Here is a 16,805-nt window from a genome sequence, read left to right as displayed (position 1 = left end):
TCCTTGGGGATAACAGCACCTGGGGGCTCAGCCTTGGATTTCAGTGAAGAGTTATAGCAATCTTTGATCCTGCAGTTCTTTAATGCTGTGAAAACTATTGATTTTCAGAACAGCAAAAGTTGCAGAAATAGCTGTTGTCTTCGTGGCAGCTTTTGGGCACTTCTCATCTGGCTGCGTTCGTGGAATGGGAACAATGTGATGCTGTGGTTCATTGCCAGTCCTCATTTGCTGTGTTATTGTGGGAAAGTCATGATCCCCGTTTTAAGACTGAAAGGTGGAGATGCTAATGTGTGAGTTGGATTCAAATGTTAATGTTACAGTACCTAAATATAGGCGCTGTATGTTCTTACTTGGTGCCTTACTAAGAGGTGACATACTGTGTAATGAGCATTGAGAATGCATTGGACCTGTTCCCAGTCTGATAGTATTTTATCATGAGTTTAGGTTTGATATTGGTGAAATTATTACTCACAGTTTTTATCCTTTGAAGCAGAAGAATTAGGCTCTTGCATTTTCTCTGTGGGGAGACCTTGACACTGGTTGTAGTCTTCCCTTGCTCTGTGTAGCTTTACCTCTTGGTGATAGTACTGAGATGCTTCTAGAGCTTATTATAGAGCAGCATTTCAGTATCTGCTACTAAGATAGTGAATTAGCTGCTAAAATTCAGGTTTGTTAAGAATTACTCCCTTTTTTGTAATTAACAGAATGCCTTCACAGACATAAACTCAGTGCTAAAGCATTGTGATAAAGCTATAATGATCACGCACCAATTTGCAACAGATGAGTACTTCCTTCATGAACGTTTATTTCACCATTTAAGAAAACAAATGTAAAAAAGATAGGAGGAGAGGATAAAAAGGGATTTTTTTACTGAAAATAATTAATTAGCTTTTCCAAGAAGTGTTCTGTGTAAGAAACTGGGAGTTTGGAGATCTGGGTAAAGGCAACACATTTGAATTTCTTTGCTTAGGGTTACTGTGTGTCAGCTGTGTTGTGGTAACTGCCACTTGCATATGTGCTGCTAGGCTATAGGAAGCCTAAGGTAAAATATGTTAGCATGAACCTCCAGGAAGAAGGTTTAAGTTAAATCATTGTCTCCTTTTGATAAGCTAAAAACAGCCATATACCATGTTTCCGCAGCACCCTGCAAAATGTCCTAATTCAGCCATACATCGGGACCCTGAGGTAGAACTGCCCAGCTAAAGTAATTAAAACCTGGATCTGCAATGTTTCTTCTTTGGTGCCAGTATCATTTGTTTTCAAAACAGTGGATTAAATAGGAAAGGTTTTGATTAGATCTAGTTATCCCATTAGAAAGAATGATTATGCAATTTTAGAAGTATTTTGGGACCAATGACCTGAGTTCTTAGTGCTGGTCATCTCTGCATTCACTGAAGTGCAAAGTCTAGCTTTGTAAATGGCATTTGTTTGACTAGGCAGTCAGCCCTGGCTTAATCCCTAACACTGACTCTGTCCAAGGAAGGCTTGGGCTGAATTTACTTTAAGGAATGAATACACGCAATTGTATGCTTGCACTCTACATCCTGTTCCTTCATTCATACCAAGTAGGAAACCGGACAGCGTGTACACCAGCTCCTGCCTGGCTGTCCTACACGGAAGGCATGGCACAGAGAATGCTGAGTCATGTCAGATCTTACCTTGGTGGGAGACACGTTTTGTGTGATGTTGCTGGAATGATTTACCCCTTTACAGCCAAATTAAAAATACGTCTAAACTGATGGTCATTATCCCCCCCCACCCCTCATGTTTATTCGTGTCCATTGTGTGTTTACAGAAAGCTGTTTACATTGTGCTTAGTACCATTTTAGATGCCTTGTGACCAACTCTCATCCACAGGTCACCTGATAAAATTCAGTGATCCAGAGGTCTGGGTCAAACATGGCTTTGTGCAGAATGTCATTTTCTCTCTGATCTGTGATCTAGAGATCGTATTGAGAAGGCTGCGATTTAGAACAACTAAAATTGGGTGACATTTATTTTGGTATTTGAAGAATTCACTCTTTCCAGAGTTTACATCCAACATGGCAGGAGAGAGGAAAGGAGAAATAAGGTGGTGGTTAGAAATTTTAACGTTTTCAGACAGTCTTGCTGGTTTCCTCTGCTTGAATTTAAATACAGTAAGATTCTAGGGAGCTTAATTTTCAAAGATTTCACCCCTGCCACTTAGTTAACTCTTTGTCAAGGATTCAGTTTCACATTGGGCTTGATGACTGTTAAAGAGACATGTTCCTTGTCTTCAGTCTACTATGTATTTTTTCAGTTCTCAATTCAGATCATTGGGTCACTCCACCTGTGAGTAGGTAGCTAGCCTGTCTTGCCTTTGCATTTGAACTTTTTTGAAAGGACTGCTGCTTTTCCAGGTCACTATATTGAGCTGGCTGTGCAAACAGGAAAGTGAACTTGGAACAGCTGTGATTTTTCAGTATCACGAGGACCCTTCCTTAAGTCCTCCTTAAGGTTGTAATCTTTCTGTCTCTGTCATCATCCTCTCCTGGAGCTCTTTCTCCACCACTCTGCGGAAACTTTTTTTTTTAAAGCTGTAATCTTTAAATCTGGCGAGTCATTCAAAGGTAATGCCAGTCATTACCTAGAACAAGCATGTGCTGCTTAGTCATGAAGTGACATACATCCCAAGGGAATGTTCCAGCTCCAGGATTCCTGCGTGGTCTGTAAGAGATCTCTTCCAGTCTCTTGTAACTAAATATTTATCAAGTCAGAGGGGGAGAATTACCTCTCTGTCATCTGCATTGTCACTGAGTTCGGTTCCTATCTTCACTTTAATGAGGTGTGGAGTTATTTATACAAAGCTATATGGAGTTATTTAAACAGCTTACCTAATAGAGACTTACCCAACAGCCTGTGTTACACAGAGTTACAGACCCCTGGGTTAAAGTCCGGTTTAAGGGCCTGAAACAAGATCTTCCATGGTAGCTGTGAATGCTTTAACCACTAAGCTAATATGAGAAGATTATATGGGAACGTATGGGGGAAAAAAAGTCTTGGTTTGGCTTTTGTGAGCACTACACAATAGCTTAGGGGTGTTCAGAGCTGACCTACAGGCTCCAGTTGTCCTAGTGAACATGCTGGAGGAAGGGCCTGGTTGCAGGTTTCTGCTGTGAGACTTCAGGGTTTTGCTTCAGTCAGTGATGTACCTATGGAGTGATCCTAGGATTGGTTTGAGGATGTCAAATCATGGAAGTGTACCTACCCGCAGGGTCAGCGAGCAGCTTGTGCAGAAATCGGTAGTTCTTGTAGTGGCCTTAGTATCACTTGATGTTGGAGCTTTTTTTCCATGTTTATATGTTAAGTTGGAGTTACTGATACAGGAAAGGATTAGTTATATGCGTCCCAGTATTGTCATTTTAGAATGAAAACCAAAAAAGGTAAGGTGGTCCTTGAAGCATTCATGAAAGTGTCTAAGTTTCTTAGGGAATAAACAGACCTAAACAACTATTTGTCGATTTTTAGGTTCTTGTTCCTAGTGCTTCTTGACACATTTGAAAATGTGACTACAAAAAAAGACTGAGGGACTGCATTTCAACTAAAGACATAATCGTAGTAAGCTTGGGGGAATAACACCTCCCCCTTCCTCTCGAAAAGGAAGGGTTTAACAGTCAGGGTTTTTTTTCTCTCAGGAGCATTTTCATAGACTCTGGAAGTCAGGAAAATATACAGGCTTTACAGCATGGACAGAAGATCAGTAAAGCAATTTATTTCAGCCTTGTCAGGCAATGGGAAGCTGAGCAACCTTTTTGGAGAAAATACACAGGCTGTACTTGCTCACTGCATAGAGCAGTATAACCCAATAGATTTGAGGGCTGCGTGGAGCTCTCCAGAGCAAAACGAACTGATTAAATTCAGTCAGCTACTAAGTAAGTAACCCATGCAGGTTCAAAGCACAAACCTTTGATGTCTCCGTGAAAACTGGGTTCCTGTAACTAAGGAACTGCCCAACTCTGCAGTAGTTTCAGTGTCTGGATGAGTTTAAAATGCAACATTGACATGAAGGAAGGGGAAGAACAGTTTTTGGGATTATAATTTTATCTATGCTACTAAAACTAACTGTTAAATTAACATCAAATTTAATTTCATTCCAGGTCCTCATTTGCTCAGTTACCTGGGGTAAATGCAAAGTGGATTTAATGGCATTGTTTCAGACTTGTGCTGAATTAAATCAGGATGTGAAATCAGGATGTGGCCTAAACCATAACAAGTACAACATATTTTTCTACAGTTCTCTTTTCAGTGCTTATTTAAGTTTATGCTGACAAGTATTGCATGTTTTCTGTACTTGTCTTTTTCGCACAGTTGTTTTGAAAAAAATATTGTTGATGTTTAGGCCTGACAATGATTTGAATTTGAGACAAGGAAAAAAAAAACCCTCAGCAACAGCAGAGTAGAGTTAGGACAGGATTAAGATACGTAATTATATGTAAGAATAAATTAGTTCAGTCTTTCTCTTGGAGAGAGGCACTGCATGATGCCTCTTGATACATTTGTGCATATTAATTCATCACAGATTCTAACATCTTGAAGGCTCACAAGCAGCCTCCACATCCACACCTTCCTTCTGATGGCACTCATGAGCAGTAGGACTGCGCAGCCAAGCTGCTCTAGCACATCAGTCATCTCAGTAACAAGGCAAAACCAATGCAGCTTTCAGTTAAACCTTCAAAGGTCCCTACGGCATCCTCGATTTGTGCTGTGAACAGGTAGGGGTGATGTTTGCAGTTGCAGTCTTTGGGAAGAGCCTCAGTATGATTGCCTCTGAGCAGGGACAGTTTTCCTGGGGGTAGACAGCAAAGCTGGGCGTTTCTGGGGAACATGTTTAGGGAACAGGGGCTGAAACTGTCATGGACTAACACCATGCCTTTTGCATGCAAGGCAAAACCTTACGAGCAGTGTGCCGCCCCTGCTCTGCAGAACTGGGGAGGGGTCTGTGGCTCGGCTAGAGCCAGGACAGCCAGGACAGCCATGTGGAAACACCTTACAGGCAACTAGGCTGAAGGAGGGTCTGTACCTGGAGGGAGGAGGTCTGGGAGAAACCTGACTAACCAGAGCTTCCCCTTCATCTGGCCCACTGAGCTCACCTCCACCAGAAGTAGTGATCTTGTTGGTGGCTTCTCCTCTGTGAGAAGGGCAAAGCGCAGTGGCATCTCAACAGGGAGAATTTTCTTCACCTGCCAGAGGGGAGAGAGAATAACAGCGACCTGAACTGTTGACTCCTTGTAAGAAGACAAGTGTTACAGGCATGGCTCTGCTCTGCAGACCTACATTGTGTGTTTGGCCTGGCGGGTGTGAAAGGCCTTACCTTCTGTGGTGGGGTGCTTTGCAGGCAGTGGTGATGTAGGAGGTTCTACTGAAACAGCCAAAGCAACAAATCCAGCAGCACCCCATTTGAGATGTGTGTCCCCTTTGCCCAGCACACCCAGCTCCACCAGTGAAAACAACCTAATCAGTAGTTCAGTTTGTGAGATGAGTCCAGTCCCATGGTATTGCAACAGATTGAAGACTTCAGTTCCCTTGAGTTGCCTGTTCTGTACTTGGGTCTTCCCCAATATTCAGGGCAGCAGCCTTCAGGGTGCAAGGTGAAGCTTGTGACCACTGTACCTCATCTGACTATGGAAGGGAGGGTAGTTTTGGCAACGTGAGGACTGTGCCAGCAGGCCCATGAGGCAGCACCGAGAGAGAGCTCAGGCTCCACACAGAAGAGGACTTCTGATTTAGTGTGTCCTGATATAATGGGTGCAGAGTATTCTCAGGTTAGAAAGTGGCACTCACAAAATGCAGATCCTGGTTTAATCGGGTGTGCTTCCCAAGTACCAGATTTGATGTGGCTGTTTTAATTTCCAGTTTTATGTGAAAAAGTTTGGTTTTAATAAAAAACCTTAGTCTGCTTAAAAAGACAATTAGCTGCCCACCACCAACAGGATTTTGATGGAAAACTTTTAAATAAAGGTTGTGGAAGAAGCTTTTGCTCATGTTCAGAATGCTGGTTTAGTAGAATGGCGGTGCAGTATAATAAGGTAGTTTTGCCCAGGAATGTTGGATGCATTAAAGATTACCTTGATACTCTTAAGTTGTTAAACTAGGAGTCTATAAAAAGAGAAGCAACTTCTGTGTTCAGTACCTTGGCCTTTGCTGTACAATGCATCCAGCAACATTAATATTTACCTTGTGCATTATTTTCTCTGGCTTGGAAATGCAAATATGTACTTACAATTATAAGATCATGTTAATTTTATCAGGACATCCAGTTCACCAGATCTTGCAATTGGACTGTTGCCATGGTCATGACTTATAATCAAAGAGAAGGTTTTGGCTATGCCATGAAATAGGGTTCCAGTGACATTGGTCAAATATATAAAAGATGAGGCCTTGAAATGAAGAGGCTTAGTGAGTCAGAGTGATTTGGTAAGTAACATGTTTTTCATGGTGCTTGTGACAGAGAATGAATAAGAAACCCAAATCCCCGTATGAGTATGCAAATAAAAAGGGAAAAGTCTTTGCTCATATCCTGACCAAACGTGAACAGTCCAGGTCCAGTATTTGGATCCCTATTTTGCCAGCCCTTTTTCTAATGTTCAGAGATCTGCACCGAAATGAATGGTATTCTACGGTTCTGTTCCAGCCTGTCATCCACAATGTCCGTAAGGTTAAAGAACAGCAGGAACACTGATAGCAACAAAATACTGCTGGTCTGAGATAGAAATAATTTTTAAACAAAAGGAGGAATATTTCTCCTTTGGACTCAGACCACAAATGGGATGTCTCAAGTACATGAAATTAGAGTTTAAAATGGAGATCTGCAAATAATTTCAGCTATATGGCTTTTCCTATGCACATTCTAACACAGAGTGCTTGCTGCACCAATAAAGCTGTGCAATAATTAATTGCAAAAATAACTTCTCTCTCTTTGTTCACATTCATCAGTCATCATTAAAAGGCTCCTGTAACATTAAATGCAAGTCTGCTGTTAAAGCGATGGTTGTAATGAGAAAAGAAAAAGATACTGGGTTAACATCTGAATAAACAGGAGGAGATGATCCATGAGTGATTGATCAAGATTATTTTCACCCATCATTGTTTTAATGTGCAAGTCAAAAGTTTTGTTAGTGAAGAGAAAGCAGCTTTGGGAGGTGATTGAACTTGTAGTGAAATGTCTTTTAATATTTGGCTGAACAGAAAAGCCTTATTTTAAGTTTGGAGGGGGGTCGCTTAAACATCAAACTATTTTGCTGCTACTGTTCTAGTTGGGCAAACTTTCAAAGTGTAATCAAAACCATATCCATCATATAGCATGTCTCTTCCCTGTTCTTGCCAAAAATATTTCTATGTAAATCAAATGTTTTTCTTTCTAATCAGAAAGAGTGCTATGACCTTCAGAGTGCACCCAGCCAGAAGCTCATCACTTTTAATCTCGGCTCCTATGCGGCTTTTTAGCTTGTTTCCCTTCTCTGAAAGGCAGCAATAGCTGTCTATGTAACTTCTCGCCTCTCAGGATGAATCCTCATTCTTGTCTGGAATGTGGAAGGGAGCGGGAAGCCAGCAGAGCCCGTGTGGTCCAATATTTGGTCAACCACCGAGGAAGGAGGAGGAGTTGTTTGTTCTGTTGAAGCCCCACTGTGTCAGGTCCTCTGCACATGAATGCTGACAGGCAGTACCTGATTCAGATCTGGGTGCCACTTCAGTATTATTGTTTTCTGGACTTGGTTATATGTTTTGTGAACATCGAAGAATTTCTACCTGTATGTGTTTGCCATCTAGGTCCTTAACCACCTCCAGCATTTTCTTCACTGATAGTAGCATGTGTCCTCTACTGAGCCCTGCTGGTTTACTCAGTAGCTATGTACAGCTGTCTGCTGTAGGACCTTACTGGCAGTATAGGTGTTTGCCTCTGAAAGAAAGCCCATGCAGGGTGGCAAAACAGTCTTAGCCAGCCTGAAGTCCTGGTCTTAGGTAGCGGTGTTGCAACACAGCCTTTGACAACAAAACCCGTACACTAGAAACTATTTTGTGTAGCAAATATTTATCCTGTGTATTTCTTTTAGGTCACAATTTTACCTTTAAATGCTCTGTATGACATGCTTTTGCCTGTACAGTTAACATCTGAATTTAAATCTGTAGGGTCACTTTCAGGGTAAGAATGGATCTGCATGAGTAAGGATGACAAATGGCTTCAAAAAATTCCAAGGGGCAAAGTGAGAGAAGATTAGAAACAGAGCAGTGCCATCCCTGCCAAGTAAGTCTGTCATCTTCACTCACCAGTTGCAGTTTTTGGCTGGTTTCCAGTCTACCTGTCCTGGCCACAGCTGATGTGCTGTGCTTACCTGGTCCTTTCCCAGGACCTGTGCCCTGTGCAGCACTGCTGATTGCAACTGTTACTTCTTGCAGTGCCAAACCATGAGCTCCACAGGTTGTTCTTCCATCCATCCCTCTCTCTCTTCATTTACTAGCACCCTTTGTTTGACAAAGCCCCCCTTCCCCACAAACCTTTGACTTCAGCTTCCCAGCCTCCATCCTCCGTCCCAGGGGCAGCACACAGAGGACAATGCTTGTTAGAGGGAAAAGAGGAGGCTTGATCTATACATGTGTTTTCTAGGTAGAAAAAGGAGGGGGACACAGGAGACAAAACTTTAACTTCATGGTGTTACTTCTGGTTTTCAGGAAGTTTCCTCCTCTTTCTTTAAAATGGCTGTCAGAGTTTTGGGGTTACATTGTTAAAGCTGACCACAGAGGAGTGGAAACTCTTGATTTCCACATGAAATATTAAGTAAACTTCTCAATGAAGCAAATCAGCAAAACTAACGTGGTTTGATCTGAATTTTCCTTTCAGGTTTCTTTTTTTTCAGTCTGATTATGCTCCATACAGTCAGTTCTGTTCTTGCCCTCTCTGGGAACGATTCTTTTGCTTGTCACCCAAAACTCCTCCTTGGCTCACCTACCCAGTGCTCCTTTGTTCTATATGTTTTTCCATTGTCTCGCTGCTCAGAAAATGACCAGCCAGTGCCTTTCTGAACATAGTGTTCATATTTCAGCCAGATTTCACCATCTTGTTCCATTCCTTGCTAACCTTCAGCCATTATAAACAGTTATATCTGGCCTGTTGGTATCTCCTCTCAAGACCAGGAACTTTCTTCACACCACAGGGTATTGCAGCACAAAGTAATTTGGGATTCTCAGGTAGAAAAGACAAAGATGATGGCTTTCCTCATTTTTCAGATATAGCGATGCCACACTATTCTACACTGCGTTCAGCAGCACACTAATTTCTGCCATTCACTGCTATCAGAAGACACTAATAATCCCGACTCCCTTTTCAATACCAGTGACTTTCATCTCTCCTCAGTTTGTCTTCCCGGTTTGGCCTTTTTCCTGAGCCATGTGCAAAGACTTTTGATCTTTGTGTTAATCTAAATTATCTCCCTCCTTCAAAAATCCCCTACCAATTTCTACTACTACTAGTTTGCTTCCTCCTGTCTCACACCAGTAGGCTCTTATGCCTTCCCATCACTTAAGAAACCCCCCTATAACATTTGTTCTGGGCTCTCAGTCATCACCATTATTGCTCATTGTACAGATTTCCTGAGCTCGCTCTGTAGCAGGAGCCCCTCTGCACTCTCCTCTGATCAATTGCTCCTTTCATGTTGACAGTCCAACTGCTTCCTTTTGAATCTCAAAATCTTCCTTTTCAGCAAGTGAATCATGAAAGCACCTTTGTTTCATTTTCTAGTTTTTTCACCAAATACACTTGAAACTAATTTTAACCTTTATTAATCTTTTGCAGTAAGTAGTTAATAATAGTATTGCTAATACTTTCCTTTCTCTGGATAGTTTTTGTGTTCTTGAACTTGGTACCACCTTCTGTACTAATTACTGCTTATATACTAGTTATGCAGGTGTCTTCCCCGTTAGGATACCTGCTTCCCTTTAGTCCCATAGTGATTCCCTTTTAGTACCATGACTTCCCTTCCGGGGTAGCCTGGAAAGGTCGTATCGGACTGTGATGTTTGGTCCTAATTCTTTCTCCCCTGCAATCATGTCAGCTTGCACCAAAAAGTGTTTCAGTTGGGTATATTCTGACTGCTTGGACTGGATCAGGAGCTGTGAACAGATTATCTTGTGCTGTTCTGTGGATTCACAGAGCTTAGATAGAAACTGGGACTAGAAAGGCATGGAATGTGGCACAGGCTGACATTGCTGAAATTGGCTTAGAAAGCTGAGAAGAGGGAGGCTTATACTGAAATGTGCCAGTAGGAGGGGAATGTGCTGACTTGCATAGCACCAAAGCTAAGAGCAGGATGTCTTGGGATGCAGCAGATATGCAAAGGGCTGCCTCAGTCAGACAGCTGAAAATGGACCTGTCTGGAGTGTGGAATAGACTCAATGGACTGACTCCACACAAATTAAAAGGAGAGTTGCAAACAAGCAGGCTTGTTGCACAACTTAGACATACATTGGAGAATGAACCACTGGATCAATGCCTTGCCACCGATGGAACCACAGATGTGGAGCCAGAACCAGTTCACTTTGATGCCTTGCCATACCCATGCTACTTCTGCCAGGATCCGGGGCAGGGACAGATGAATTCTCCCACAGTACGCTGTAAAAACATGGACAGAGCTACAGGACTTACTGCAATGTTACAAATACTAAGCGCCACATCTGGAAAAAATGGAACAGAGTGAATGCATGACTTCACTCACACAGGCACTTGTACACCCCCTTCCCCCCCAGTGTTTGACCATTATTCTGTCATTCTCTGTTACGGTAAGCTCATACAGTGGGAGTGCATTGAAGGTGTCCCTCTCAAATTAATCCCATCCTGGAGAGGCACTCTGGCTGGGGAGCTGAGGGCAAGGAAAATCCATGCATGGAAAAGCAGCATTATTTAAAGGCGCGGAGTCCTGTGTGCTGGCATTTTTGGGCTGTGGTATAACAGCTCTGCTGAGAGCAAGCTAAAAATTGGCAAGACTGGTGTCTGAGGATGGGGTTTGGCAGGAACCTCAGCAGAAGCAGGCATAATCTGTAGCACAGATTTGGTATGTTCCTATGTACCTCTCCCTCTACCTTTTACAGTTATTTGGGCTTGACAAATGCTAATCCTCTAAACTGGGCTTTGCTTCAAGTGCTTTGATACTGAAGACCATTCTAGGAGTCTGAGGAGCTCGGCCATGATTTTCTACACATCATAGCCCTAGGCTGTACCTGCTATATAGGGCTTTGGCCATCTTTCTGTTGGTGAAAGAGGTCTCATTCGAGGACGGCTTCTGGTATAAGAGCCTTGACCCTTCTCAAGCACAATAGGAAATTGCACCCGGGTCTCTACTTGCTGTATGTAAGCATTAGATACTGAGCTGGAATGCAAAAGGCATGAATCTCATCAGTTGTGATTTTGCATGAGATACCACTGTGCTTGTGCTTAACTCAGTGCTGTCCACCCTTGCTAAACATGTTCAGCGTATGATTGCTGGACTCAGGCTGTGAAGGAGCAGGACATGAGTTAGGCCCAAAGACATCATCACGTTGTAGACCACATGTGGCTTTAGGTTGGAAATAACAATGAAGCTGTTCAGCTCAGCCTGGAACATTAGATATGAGTCTTCTAGAAAAAAAGTTGTAAAAGGCCATTCCAGACAATCTGGCATGGACAGAAAAAGTACAGTTCACTCTGTTAAGACTTCAAAGAATAAGTTCAGTATGGATTGAAACCTGTAAGTTTAAAGTTCCTTTGCAAAATCTGTGTGTCCACACTTAAAGGACATTGGTAGATGATAAAGTCATTTGTTACCTTAGTTATGTCGTGTTCTCAAAAACAGAAGTTCCTTTCAAGCACTTTAGGATGGAAATAGATCTTTGCTTGTTAAAAAGTGAGTTGCAGGCACAGAGCCGATGTTTCCCTGTCAAACTTGTATGAGTACTGGGTTTACTTGTATGGATATAGACTAGGGTTTGGCCAATACAGCTTGTCCCAGTCCCAAGTGTTTTAAATGGCAATAACATGCGGTACTCTGGCTAGCTGTTACTACAAGGCTTGAGAGAGTCTTGGCAGTAAGGTCAATAAAATATAGTTGGACTTGGTTCCTAGGCTTAAAAAACCAGTCTTGCTGAGGCTTCAGCACGACTTTCACCTATGTGATTCATGCTTACACAGCCACCTGCAGCTATAATTACCTGGGTTAAGTGTGAGGCTCTCTGGGAACCTCTCTGAGGGCTCTTAGTAGCTCACTAATTTGTGCTACTCTAGGAACTGATTCAGACCTCATTTCCTCTTTCCCTACGTGGAAGGACTTCGCCTGCTGACAAATTCAACCCAGTCACCTCCAGCTATGCCCACATGTTGGTTCTGTCTGTTCAAGCATGGTGCCAAAGCAAGGCTCCAGCATAGAATGGATTTATTTTGCAAGACATAATAAAAGCTGCGTGAGATGAGATGAACTCATTTAAGCCATAGGTTTGGACATCCAAACACAAGATGAGTTCTCTGAGGAGGCACTAGAGCTGCAGGTACACCAGGGTGCAGACCTGTGGGCTGTGTAGCACAACTGACGACGTTGAACAGCTAGATTACTTATTCATTAATGCCTGGAAGGGTCAACAAAAACTTCAGCGCTTGAGCAAGGGAACAAAATCCTTTTGGTACTTTATGAAAGGCTTTCCCTGATTCTCTTCACAACACGCCAGCGGAAGGCATGGCTACTGCGGCTGGAAGCTGGCTCTCTCACCTGCACCTGACTGCATGGGGAGCTTGTGGCTCAGCTCTAGTCAGAAGTATGCGGACCATATGGTGCCCAGACAATGTAAAATAGCATTTATTTAGTGGCCTGGAGAGCTGATGTTCCACTGGCTGGCAAAAGGAACAACTTCCCTCTAAACAACAGTTATTGACAGGTGCCAGTGCTTGGATTTGCTAGTTTGCGACACCGTGCCCATGCAATGCAGCCAAGAGCTGCATGGAGGAGCTGTGCAGACACTGCCACAGAATGATGATTAGCAACTTGATGACGACATAAGCCAAATTGCAAGATAAAGCACAGCATGCAGTTAACAAACAAGGTACAATTGCCTCCTTTTGTCATTAGGCTGTAGGATAAGAAAGGACGAGGCAGCCTTGGAATATTTTGGTTGCCACTTGTTATCTAGAACACTGCTAACAGAAAGCTGCTAAATCAGCATAGCCAAAGCCAGGGGTGAAAATGATGTTCTGATGAATTAGAAAAGGCCCAGTGGAAGCTGTTCAAACATGGCTTTTGTGACCCCTACTGAAAAAGTGCTTATTACTTTTCTTATGGAAATGCCTTAAGACATTATATTTTCTCACCTACACCCCGCTCTGTTTTGCTAGACACTACACAAACACAGAGAGACCTACTCACCTGTCTGGAGCTCTAGGAGCATTGTGAGCATTGGCACAGAAGTTGCTCTTCAGCCAGCTTTTTTCAGCGTAGTAGGAGGAAATGTGCTCAGCCTCATAGCGAAGTATCTGCTAAAGTCAGCTCGGGAGTCTGTCTCTCTCCCAGTAAAGATGTAGCTCATTTCAGGAGTCCAGATCATGTCTGACTATGGATTACAGGACAGACTGGCTTTGCCTGAAGTTTCTGTCTTAACTCTACTCTTATTTATTACCTGGCTACAGTAATAGCATATTGTATAATACTATATAAAAAAAGATTGCAATGTGCAAAGGGCTCCAATTTATTTGATCAGTATGTCTCATGGTGTCTGGATGATTACATACAAAATGCCAGGGGCGAAAAAGCAATAAATGCAACGAGACACTAGAAGTATTGTTCAGATAGCTGTGTAATAATCTTAAGCAATTTAATTTTCTGTGTTGAAAGTTAATTACTTACTTTAGGGAAAGAACAATTTAATGTCTTCAGTCAACTAAGTGGCTAAGATTCATTAAAAGGAGCCCATATTACAAATACTTTCATGCCACATTGCTTTTATTTCCAGGGATAAAACTTCTCACCCCTTACCCCCAACCAACTTCAGTTCTAAACAGCTTTTATACAGTCCTTTTCTCCATAGCTTCTGGGAACAAAAGCTTGAAACAAACCTTTGTGGACTATGTAAGAACATGCCCAGATATCACAGGTGTCTGACATCAGCCACATATAGCAGAGAAATGCAAGGAGATTCACCAAATGAAAACTGCAACTGCCACAGAGATAAAATGGAGCAAACTGTATAGGAGAGTCATTAATGTAAAATTGATTAGAGGCTGAAACTCAAGCAAACTGTACCTTAAAAAAAAACCCAACAAAACAAAAAAACACCCCCTGAACTAAGAACAGCAGAGTCAGGAAATGAGCCAGAATTATGTATTGGTATGCAAAGGTAAATATTGGAAACTCACATAACGTTGCTGAAATGGCCTTTTTAGATGAGCCTCACTGAATTCAGTACAATTTCCCTGCAGAAGGAAAGCCTGTGAATAGGCTTAAGGGAGGCATGGAGGAATTGGAAGGAGAAGAAATAACTAAAACAAATACACTCTAACCTGTTCATAATAGCATCTCCCAAATGCTTTCCTTGCTTTTATAGTCACTTTAAAAACCACCAGTAGGTAACAAAAACATTCCTGCAAAGGGTGTGTGTGAGCACTAGATCTGTCATAGGTAAGAATAATCCAGAATCAGTCACATAGGTGTAAAGTACCTTTTGAGTCTGGAAAGTGGTTGTGAAAATAAGCAGCCAGCACCCATTTGTTTGATACTTGCCCCTTCCTAGAAATACTTGAGATCAGTGGTGGAAGAGGCATAATTACTAGCCCTGAAAACCTGGCATAGGGTAAGATCTTCCAGGCATCACTAGTAAGAACACCAGCCAAAAGAGTCTCCTGTTTTCCTAGCACACTTACTTACCGCCCTTAGGTGACAGTTTTGTCACACGTTGCCCCATTGCTGTGCATCCAGAGATGTGCACGCGAATCTGATTCCAACTTTCAGCCAAGAGCCTGAAATGTCTGAGCTACTGATGTCCCTTTTAGATACTGCCAGCATTTTCCAAGCTGCTGCTGAATTAGTCCTTAATCCTGAGGTGCCTGAATTTTTAATCATCAAAATTTGAAAAGCCAGCTTTAGCTTATTAGCTGCTTTGAATCTTAGCTCAAGGTGAGGTGAGCCCCAAGGTACACAAAGTGGAGAAGGGAATGCCTTTCTTGCTTGTGGGCCTCCACCCTTTGGCATGTGTAAATCTTGCAGCAGAAGGGGTAGATGCAGGCCCCTGACATGTGGAAGGCATTTAAGTGCTTGCAAAAAAACAGAAGTGGGGAGGAGGGAGAGAGAGAGAAACATCAAATACAAAACAGAACTCTGGAAGAGCTGCTGTGGGTTGCCAAAGTAAGGGGCTACTTAAAGAGCTGACTAGGAGTTGACGTTGAGCTTCTAGAGAAGGCTTACTACTGGGATCTCAACTAGAGAGTCATCTCTAATCAGCTGCATCAGGAATTACATCAAGTGCCTCAGCCCCTGTCTCCTCTCTTCTTTATGAAATTTTAATCCTCATTAGTTTAGATGGCTACTCTGCTACCCAAACTCTGTGTCCAGACCTTGGCGCAGAAAATTTCAGGGGCAACAGGCTGTATGCATTGCAACAGGGACAGAGTAAACCCAGGTACTTCCAACAAGCTTCATCACTGTCTCCTGGTTGCTGTTCCATCGACATTGCAACTTGCCTCCAAATTTGGCTATAGCTGCTACCAGGTGGAGTTTCTGCTAATTGCACGGTTAGTTATAACTAGCACTTCAAGGCAACAGTTTATCCTCCTCTTTGTTGGTTCAAGTAGCCCATAGTCATCTTCCAGTAAGTGAATCAGAGTTCTCAGTTTTTTCAACATGTTCCTTACTCACCCTTTTGTACAAGCCTGATGACTCCTCCCTCCTTCCTCTTAGGTCCATGTGTAGCAGGACATCCTCAAATATGGTTGTAACAGTGCTGCTGCACTCTGCCTTACCTAGGTATAGGGGCCATGGAACAGATGGACGTGCTAAAACACACCAATAACAAACACCAGCAAGACAGATGCAATTTGCGTACCTACACTTGTTTCAGCAAAGAAACTAGTTATTGTTAATTAAATTCTAAGATTATGTTCAATTAGTTACAAAAAAAGTCAAAGTCTGAAAGAAATGTTGTCTTCTGACAATTGAAAATTGCATTGCTATCTTTTGGAGGTTTTTTTAATTAGCAGAGGAGGAGGGCAGGCAAAGTCAAAGCGTTTAGATTCACGGTCAAGTTCCACTGTATGCCAACAGGACAGCAATAACAGTGTTATAACCTGTGTTTTGCACAACATATATCTCAGGTTCTAATTAATATACAGTACCTTATCCCTGAATCAGTAAAAGAAACTGTAGGCAAGCACTAGCTACAAGCAGTTTTGTTCCATACATTTTTGGAAGAGAATTGAATCACAAAGTTCACTTCCTTATCTTGCTAATGCAAAACTTGTCAACTCCCCTTTTAACTGACTCCAGCCCTATAGCTTTGAAGCTCCGTAGGGCTGTGGGGCATTGAGCTGAGCAGATTCTCAGGAAGTCTTGGGCGGGGTGTGGGGGGGATGACAGGGACATCGATGACAATGACAGGAGGGGATGATGGACTCGGACAGAGGCAGCAGGCAATGACTGTGGTCTCACTGTAGCTATTTGCAACCATTTCCAATGTCACAGTGACCTGCAGTTATTTGAAAAGGAAGTTTTCAGCTGCAAGTATCTTTAATTTGCAACTCTTACCTGCCCACTGAAAGGAGCCTGTTGGGACTGGTATACCTCCCT

Source organism: Falco biarmicus, chromosome 3 (assembly GCF_023638135.1).
Source record: "Falco biarmicus isolate bFalBia1 chromosome 3, bFalBia1.pri, whole genome shotgun sequence".
Classification (NCBI taxonomy): domain Eukaryota; kingdom Metazoa; phylum Chordata; class Aves; order Falconiformes; family Falconidae; genus Falco; species Falco biarmicus.
This window is presented reverse-complemented; position numbering follows the sequence as displayed.